The following is an 8,895-nucleotide window of genomic DNA, read 5'->3' as shown; positions in this document are numbered from 1 at the left end:
CTTCCCGCGGCAGCGTCCCGGCCAGAACTCTCCCCCCTTTCCGCCGTTATTCGTTTGCTTTGTTACTCCTGTTGAGTATTTTTTGAGGGTATGTTGTAGGCTCCTCCTTGGAATTGAGTCCTGCCGCGCTGGGCAGTTCATACATAACCTGGTATTAGCGCATGTGGTACTACTGCTGTAGCACTCCCACTGCCTTTTGCAGGATCAGGGTCGAAAAGGGGCTAGAGGCCCAGCTTGGCAGTTGCAGAAAGGGATACTTGCCCTGGCTCCGAAGGGAATTTTTTTCTTCTGCAAAATAAAGGCACATTTGTACGTTTTTTGTTTTAACTGTGTGCATAGCTTTAACATGATGTAAGCAGAAACATCTGACTTGCTAGCATGTTAATTATTCTCTAACGTTTTTCAGTCAAATTGAAAGTGATCTATTACTCCTCACCATCCTCATTTTCACATCATATTTTTCTACTGGAAAAAGGCAGAAGTGATCTTTTTTTGCTTAGAAATCAAATGGTGCGTGTCTACTCGGAGGTGAGAGGCAGCCTGAGAGATGAGCCTTGGGCTGGGCTGTGTGATGCGATGCACGTAGGCTGCAGAGGGCACGACTCCCCACCCTGCCTCTTACACTGCTGTGACTGCAGCGCAGCTCTCTGCTGTGCTGCTTGAAATGACTCACGGGAACGCTAAAGAGGATCAGGCCCAGAGCCTGCTCCACACAGACGTTTTACACACAGGAATCGAGCACGTGTTAATTTTTAACAACGTCCCAGCACTGCTGCTGCTAGAAAGCTTGACCATACATATGTGTTACACGTGAACACACATAGCCCTGAACGAAGAACAAGGGATGGTATTGTATGGAAACACTTTGGAGTGGCACAGGCTATAATGCTGAGAACTGGCAGGACTGGAGCGCTTATTTTTTTTGTGATTAACAGTGCTATTAAGAACTAATATTGTCAGCTCCCTGCCATTGCGTAATGCCACTTATTCCTCCCACCTTCCTGCCTCCCAGAGTTGTTGCATGGAGGTAGGGTGGGAATTCTGGCAGCGCAGGGAGAAAAACTCGAGAGCAACGTCACCACTGGTGTGCTCGCTCTGTGGCCTGCTGGGCCCAAAGCGACAGACCCTGGCCATGCTGCCACACAATGGAAGGACGTCCACAACTTCATTCTCTTTTGCCCCCTTGTCTAAGGAAGCAGTGCGAACATTTTCATAGCTTCTAAAGATGCATTTTTAGAAGTTAACCAACTACCAGTGTGTATGTACACGCCCCTCCCTCACGTGATTGCTCCACACTCATGCCTTCATAATATATTTTCTGGAAGCACAGCATCTGTTTTAAAACACAATTGCTTGTGATTAAAATAAGAACAATGAAGCAATGTATCTAAGAGCAAAAAACTGAAAGGTAAAATGTTTTACAGAAATATACCAAAGAGCATTCTAATGATGTGCCAGAGACAGAGGCAATGAAAGCTTTTACGTTCCCTATTAGCGAGTATAAGGATTGTAAGCAGGTAGAGGTGCTCTTAATTGTACTTGTGCCATGAGGTACCTCTAGGAACACACATTTCAGGGTTCGGATGCTCTGAGAGTAAGTCTGAAAGCATGTAGCATAGTGTCCTGGTTTCGGCTGCGATAGAGTTAATTTTCTTCCCAGTAGCTGGTACAGTGCTGTGTTTTGGATTTAGGATGAGAATAATGTTGATAACACACCGATGTTTTAGTTGTCGCTAAGCAGTGCTTACACTAGTCAAGGACTGTTCAGCTTCCCATGCTCTCCGACCGAGAAGGCTGGAGGTGCACAAGAAGCTGGGAGGGGGCACAGCCAGGACAGCTGACCCCAACTGGCCAGAGGGACATTCCATACCATGTGCCGTCATGCTCAGTACAGAAACTGGGGGAAAGCTGGCCGGGGGGGCCGCTGCTCGGAGACTGGCTGGGCATCGGTCAGCGGGTGGTGAGCAATTGCATCGTGCATCACTTGCTTTGTATATTCTTTTATTATTATTGTTATTATTATTACTATTTTATTTCCATAATTAAATTTTTCTCCCTTTGCCTTTCCCGATTCTCTCCTGCATCCCACTGCAGAGGGGGGGGAGAGTGAGCAAGCGGCTGTATGGTGCTCAGTTGCCGGCTGAGGTTAAACCACGACACACAGAAATACTTCAGAAGATACGTGGGGCAGGCTGAAGCCTTTCCTGGAGGCTGACTGCAAACAGCAGGGCTGGGACATTCACAGGTTGCAGTTGTACATACCCACCTGCATCACAGTGAAAACCTGAGCACAGAGCAACTGGACCAGGGAGGAGGAGCCAGGAGAACATCAGAGAATGCTGGTGCTGTGGCTGCAAGAACAGGGGGAGGTAGCATTCTTTGCGCAGGTGGCTCTACGAAGAAGGCAGATTGATTTCTGGAGAAGGAAACTGCTTCCCCATGGAAAGCCCTGCTGTGTTTAGGGGCTTCCTCTCCTATGAGGACAGGCTGAGAGAGTTGGGGTTGTTCAGCCTAGATAAGAGAAGGCTTTAGGGAGACCTTATTGCAGCCCATCAGTACTTAAAGGGGGCTTATAAAAAAGATGGCAGCAAACTTTTTAGCAGGGCGTGTTGCGACAGGACAAGGGGGAATGGCTTGAAAATAAAAGGGGGTAGATTTAGACTAGATACAAGGAAGAAATTTTTTACGCTGAGGGTGGTGAAGCACTGGCACAGGTTGCACAGAGAGGTGGTGGATGCCCCATCCCTGGAAACATTCCAGGTCAGGTTGGACGGGGCTCTGAGCAACCTGCTCTAGTTGAAGATGTCCCTGCCCACGGCAGGGGGGTTGGACTAGATGACCTTTAGAGGTCCCTTCCAACCCAGACTATTCTATGATTCTGTGAATTCTGCCAAAAGACTACCTACCTCGTGCCATGTCTTCCTTCCTTGGGCAGCTCTGCAAGGCATTAAGTGGAATGAAAAATATTTAATAAGATACACTGTACTTAGATGCTAAGTGCATGTTGTTTCATTGGCTGTGCTGCTTCGATTCACCAAAGCAGCTTTCATTTCTTATCTCAACAAAGCATTTTTGCAGGCTGAGGTACAGGCTTGTATTTAAAGACTGTGGCTGCAAAGCCAAGCTGTGTTAGGGACAAAATGGGATGTTCACAATAGAGCTCAGAACAGGGGTGAGATGGGTTTGTTCTTCCAGGAAAAAAAAAGTCACAATGCACCTAATTTCAGAAATTCAGGAAACAGATCTGTACTCAATCTTTCTATTTTACTTTGGAAGCAAATGCTCTTATTTGACCCAGGGCTTGAATAATAAGTATTTACATGGAAATCTTCCTTTTGTAATTAACTCATTACTTTGGCCTCTGCCTCATTTTGAGTTGTGTGCTAATCTCCACTGTCACTGCAAATTGTTCAATGGATGAAAAGGGGAGGGCGGAACAGTGAACAGTGGGTTTTTCTACTTATTCCCTCTGCCTATCTCGAGCCATGGGAGACCCTTGCAGCATGAGTTTTTCTGCTAAGCAGCTAGAGGTCCATGTAGTGTTAAGATCTAAGGCGGACCTGGTCTGCAGTCCATCCCTTTTAAATAAGGGGCAATCATGTCTTTCCTCCTTTTGAAGGGAGGGCTGTATGCCACATCTATTGACTTAAAGGTATTTTGAAATCAGGTCAAGATAGTTCTGTTTAAATTTGGCCAGGCTCTTGACCATGAACAGGGTAAAGGCATATCCAAATGGAGTGTTCATCTTCACACGAAAGACTAAACTGTTTTAAAAAAAGAAAAGCTTCTGGTCAGGAATATTTTGAGAAAGCACCTTCCATCTCAACTACAGGCCTTTCCAGAATAACAAGACAGTCTCGGTCATGAGGCTCCTGCTGGATTTTTACTTTTATTAAGCAGGAGACAAGATGTTAAAACAGCATTGGGTAGCAGCAACTAGAGCACCGCTGACTTTGACATTTGTGCCAAATACAGGTAACATGACTAGAACTGCAGCGTTCAAAAACCATGGTGAGGGTTCAGGAATAAGCTGCTGCCACCCGAGGGCACCTCAAGCAAAGGTGGTGGTGTTCCAGCCTACGTTGCCAGCACTGATCTCAAAGAAGCTGACATAGATTCTGAAAGGGAAGACAGACACCGTTAGCTGCTGAGAGCAGAGTGCTGCAGGCTGGCCAGGGTGTTCCTGCAGCAGGACACACACAGCCACATTGTAGACTGTCCCCCCAGGGCTTTGCACTTCACAGGCCTGCACTGCATCTCAGCAAGTCACACATTTCCTTTTGCAAGTTCTGGCAGGCATGTTTGAGTGTTGCATATTCCACACCCTCCCTCCCTCCCTCCCCCCTTTTAATGCCTTGTCTACTTGCATTCTGGAGTTCCTGGTGTTTTTCTACTTCTTGTTTTAAGGAGATCTCAGGATGCTGTGTTTTATTTACAGTCATTTCTGGAGCAGATTGGTGTACCTTCAGGATAAGGACTAGAAATGCTTTTGTGTAAGTGGAAGCTTTTGTAATAGACCTCCACTTGTACCCCACAGGCAGTAGGGAAGTGTTGGTACGTGTTACTCAAGTTATCAATTTAATAACATCAGGTTATTGTGTCTGTACCTGGGCTTTTGCACATGAGACCTGTGGGTACGTGCAGTGCCTGAGCCTCCATCACCTTAAGAGATGTTTTACAGCTTCTGGAATTGGCATTGCAGCTCATGCAATTGCTCCTTGCCTATTTTCAATTGGAGAGTTGCTCTATTGACCTGACATTTAGCCTCTTCAAGCAGAACGTTAACAGAGGAACAGCAAAGGACAAGTCTGGGATTAATAGTTTTAACGATCTGTGGAAAGTCATGTCAGACAAGTTGCTGTATGAGCTCACCTGTCAGATGGTATTTTCAACTGTTTGATCAGCAGGTCACAAGCAGGTCACAAAATAATTCGGAGTAGACCTTGTTCTCCTGCTCCCCTATCTTGCCAATGCTGTAGAGAAAGCACATAGCACAGGGGTCTGTGGAGCCACCAAAGGACATCAGCTGGTCAGGAGAGATCTGTATTGCTAGATACTGTTGGAAGAAGAAGAAAGGAATATTATTTACCTTCCTAGATTTTCAAAACTCCTCCTAACATGGCAAAGGAATTTACTGGTATTTATTTACACTAAACTGCAGTGAAAATAGGTGCATGCCTATCAGTTATGCTTTTGAAATTCTCCTGCTGGTACTTCATTGCACTTCCAGACTTCCTAAATATTTTCCTGCAAGTCACAAAGATGAGAAGGTATGAAATAGAACCACATTCCCATGACATACCATTTGGTAACAGGCACTGCCATCACAATTCTTTAACCTATTACAGAACGGCTGTATTCTTAACTAAAGGTACTAGCAGCACATAAAATTAAAAAAAAAAACAAAAAACGCGCAGTCCCAGGCACTCAGAGATGCTTTTTACCACTTACTAAAATGCAAATAGTTTCACTCTTGTTCTTAAGTTACCCTGTGGCAAAGATCCTTCCCTGCCTGCTGTCTTGCAGCCTTCAATCCCCATGTGCCCAATTACCTGCTGAAAGATGGGTTCTGGATGCTCAACCCAGGTACACTGTTGGAAGGAGGACCCTGCAGTATCAGCTTTACCAACTTTGAATTTTAGGTAGAAAGTTCAGGTGCTCCGGGAGCTCAGTGACCTGCAATACCTCCAGAACCTCCTCTGAGCCACTGGGCTGTCCCCGCCTGTGCAGGAAGGCCGAGTGCGAGTGGGGGGTGTGCAATTGCATTGCTGCCGCGCTACGTTCCAGAGAGATTTTGCGCCTCACTGGCTCCTGCTGCAGTCTTCCTTGCTGAGGTAAATGTGAACTGACACAGCAGAGGTCTACATCAACATCCCCCTCATTAAATAAAATACAGCCTAATCCTACTTTTGTTCTTGAGAGCAGGAAAAATAAAAGAAAGTATCTATGTTTAATATTAATGGCCAGCCTGCAATTTTCCCTGCTGCTAATACACAGTGTCAGATTCACACATGGGGGAACCCAGGAATCGGTTCCTTTGGCATCCATCTGGCTTCTGTTCTGTTCTTACCCATGTTTATTAGCAGTGCAGCATTGGAATTCAGCAGCAATTAACCCTCTTGGTAAAACAAGCTAGCCTGAGTACCAGGAGTTGTCTGGGTAATTAGCCTTGGCTGTCATTTACAGCTTGTTTGGATGCAAGGTGCATCAGACCACAGCAGTACAGGGTAAGCCAAGGACATCCTGCTGAGGTACCACTTGCTTGGCCCTGTTCTTCCCTGGCTGGACACCCTGTGCTCTCAACTTTATGCCAAATGTAGGTACATATGCGCCTTTAACATCTACCCTGGAAGCAAATTATGATTTAAAAAAAAAAAAATCCAGCTGAAGTGTTAATCAGCATTATTTTCTTCTTAGAGCAGTTTTAAAATGTTCGAGACAGTTTTTCCAGTAGAAAAAAAACCTATTTGATTAAAAATAAAAACCAGTATTTTTTTCAAGTGGTACCATTTCCTGCAAGAGGAAAGCTCTGCATTCCAGCCCATCCTAATCCGTTCCTTCTTTCTGTGTTATAACTAAGAGACTCTCCCTTTCCTGTTGCCTCCTCTGTCACGAAAAGCTTGCATGTCCTCTTAAAAAAAAAAAAAAAAAAGAAAATCTTCGTTCTTCCCTGTATATTTCTAAGTCCTATTACATATCCCTTCCTCACTGCTGCACAAACCTGTTCCAGCTGCATCCCAGCCCTGGCCTCTAGCTTTATATTCAGGACCTGTTATGCAAGAACCACCAGCTGACCCCCCCAGCTGACCCCAACAGCAAGTACTTGTTTGCTGCTAAACTGATAAAAAAATGTTTTTGTGGAGAGGAATAGAACACATCAGTTTTACATAAGAATTTCATTATATTACTGCATGTGTTGGGGCGGGGGGGGGAAAGATCTTACTCCCATTTACAGTTAAGCCTGCTTTCTGTGGAGACAAGGCTTATACAAGCCTAAAACATGCTTCTGACTATTCCCCAAGATATCTAACTTTGGTCAAATTTGGCAGAGATTGATTTTCTACATGTTTAATGAGAGTGGTTGATTGCATAGAGCTCCATGACTGTCCCAAGAGAAAGAGTGGCCCCTTTATCAAGCATCAAACAATCTGTCTGGAAGAGACGCAGTAGAACCAGACTTCTCCAGGTCGACTGGCTTTTTAACTCAACATCAAATCAGTTTGATGAGAACATCCAAACACATACAACTATCTTTTAAAGACTACAGCCATACAACAACAAATAGAAATATTCTAATTATCAGTGCTGAACTGAGAATTTCTAATTGGTCAAAGAAATGTCAGTACTATTAACCATCCCACCACTGGTGGGATCCATGGTGCAAGTCCAATGCAGAACCTAACTGGAAGTCACAGAAACTTTTAAAATTTTCCTCCAAGCACTAGCTGAAATCTTGCTGCAAGTTAAGCTGGCTGCTTGCTGCTTTATGCCACTGAGGAAGGGAAAAAAAAAAAGTGTTCCCATCTCTTCCATAACAGCCTCCCTCTTCATCCTTCTCTCCTCAAAGAACCAGAATGTCTGTTGAACCTTGCTTATCTTATTTCTTCAGCATTTTTCCTTTGGTGCATCTCTAATCTGCCTACTTCTTTCTCAAAGTAAAGGGCCTGAGACTGGATGGAGTACTCCTGCTGAGGCTTACTTCTACCTTGTACACAACAGAAGTGAAATTTCCCTGCTCCCAAGCATTGTCTTAACTCTTATTCATGTTGTAACCCATAATAGCTCGCCAAATCCTTTCCTCTTTAATGAATTATTCTTTGTCTTTTGTGCAGTTTGACTTATTAATCAGCTGTTGAAAGAAAGCTTCTTGACTTGAGAAGATATCTCTTACTATCTTCTTGAATTCTTACTGTTTCCTGTGCATACAAGCTATTGTCATCTGTACATCTCAGTCTACCAAGTCATTACTGGAAGCGTTGACTAGATCTGAGCATAAGACACTACTGTGGGACTGTTTAAAATGTTCCTGATTTTGACAAAACCATGCCAGCTGCTCGCAATTTTCTTCTTACCATTTTAAGACATTCCGGAGTTTGTTCCAATATTTTCAGTTATCCCACTTGGTTTTTAATTTTGGGTCCATTTTTCCGCCTTCTTCCCTTCTCAGGGCACTTCCACTTGTGGCAGTTATCAAACGATTGCTAAGGGGTTCAGAGATCTCTGTTGCCATCTTAAGTAGTCTGGGGTGACTACCATTTCAGAGCACTTTGTTTCCATGAAGAGCAAAGACCTGCTCAAGAACTTCAGGTGTCCCAGTGGGCAGAGAAAGGTTTGCTGGGGAGCCCTCAGAGTCCTTTCTGTAGGCACCAGAACATTCTTTCTAGGGTTTCAAAACATTACTCCCAAAGTAAAATAAGAAACATTTTCTGAAAACGCTCGTTTGCTAGTGAATATGTAGGAAGGGTATTTCACCAAGCTGCTAAAGATCTATGGTCAAGTCACTTAAGTTACTGCTGCTACAGCAACTGTGTAGCTTGTTGTTATAAAGCTTACAGCTGTATAGAGAAGCTTTCACTTTGTTTTTCATGTTCATCAACAGTCTTCAGTAAACAACTGGTACAGTGACTAGTGTCCTTTCAGGACTAATTAAGAAAATAAAAGCCATGTAAAACCTTATAAGACCTTTAATGACAGTATTTCAGTACTTCACCTCAGTAGCATATCACCATGGGTTTTGGCAGGTAAAAATTCCTGTTTGGTAATGAAACCATCAGACAGATTTTACTCTAGTGTTTTGACTACAAGTAGCAGGATGTCACATGGATATTTTTGCTAAATGTCCAAGCAAGCTGAATACCTTATTTTTTTCTTCAGCGGTAACCACTAGGCTGCAGG

The 8,895-nt window shown here is 44.1% G+C and overlaps 1 protein-coding gene across 1 annotated transcript in view; it reads right to left on the bottom strand.

Annotated features, from left to right (window-relative positions):
- The window catches only part of MIF (macrophage migration inhibitory factor (glycosylation-inhibiting factor)), a 12,447-nt gene that overhangs the window by 2,714 nt on the left and 838 nt on the right, over positions 1 to 8,895 (bottom strand). The window lies entirely within an intron of this gene.

The sequence above is a fragment of the Pygoscelis adeliae genome, unplaced genomic scaffold (assembly GCF_000699105.1).
Source record: "Pygoscelis adeliae isolate BGI_AS28 unplaced genomic scaffold, ASM69910v1 Scaffold358, whole genome shotgun sequence".
Classification (NCBI taxonomy): domain Eukaryota; kingdom Metazoa; phylum Chordata; class Aves; order Sphenisciformes; family Spheniscidae; genus Pygoscelis; species Pygoscelis adeliae.
The sequence above is the reverse complement of the archived record's forward strand: the minus strand, read 5'-3'. Positions and strand labels throughout refer to the sequence as shown.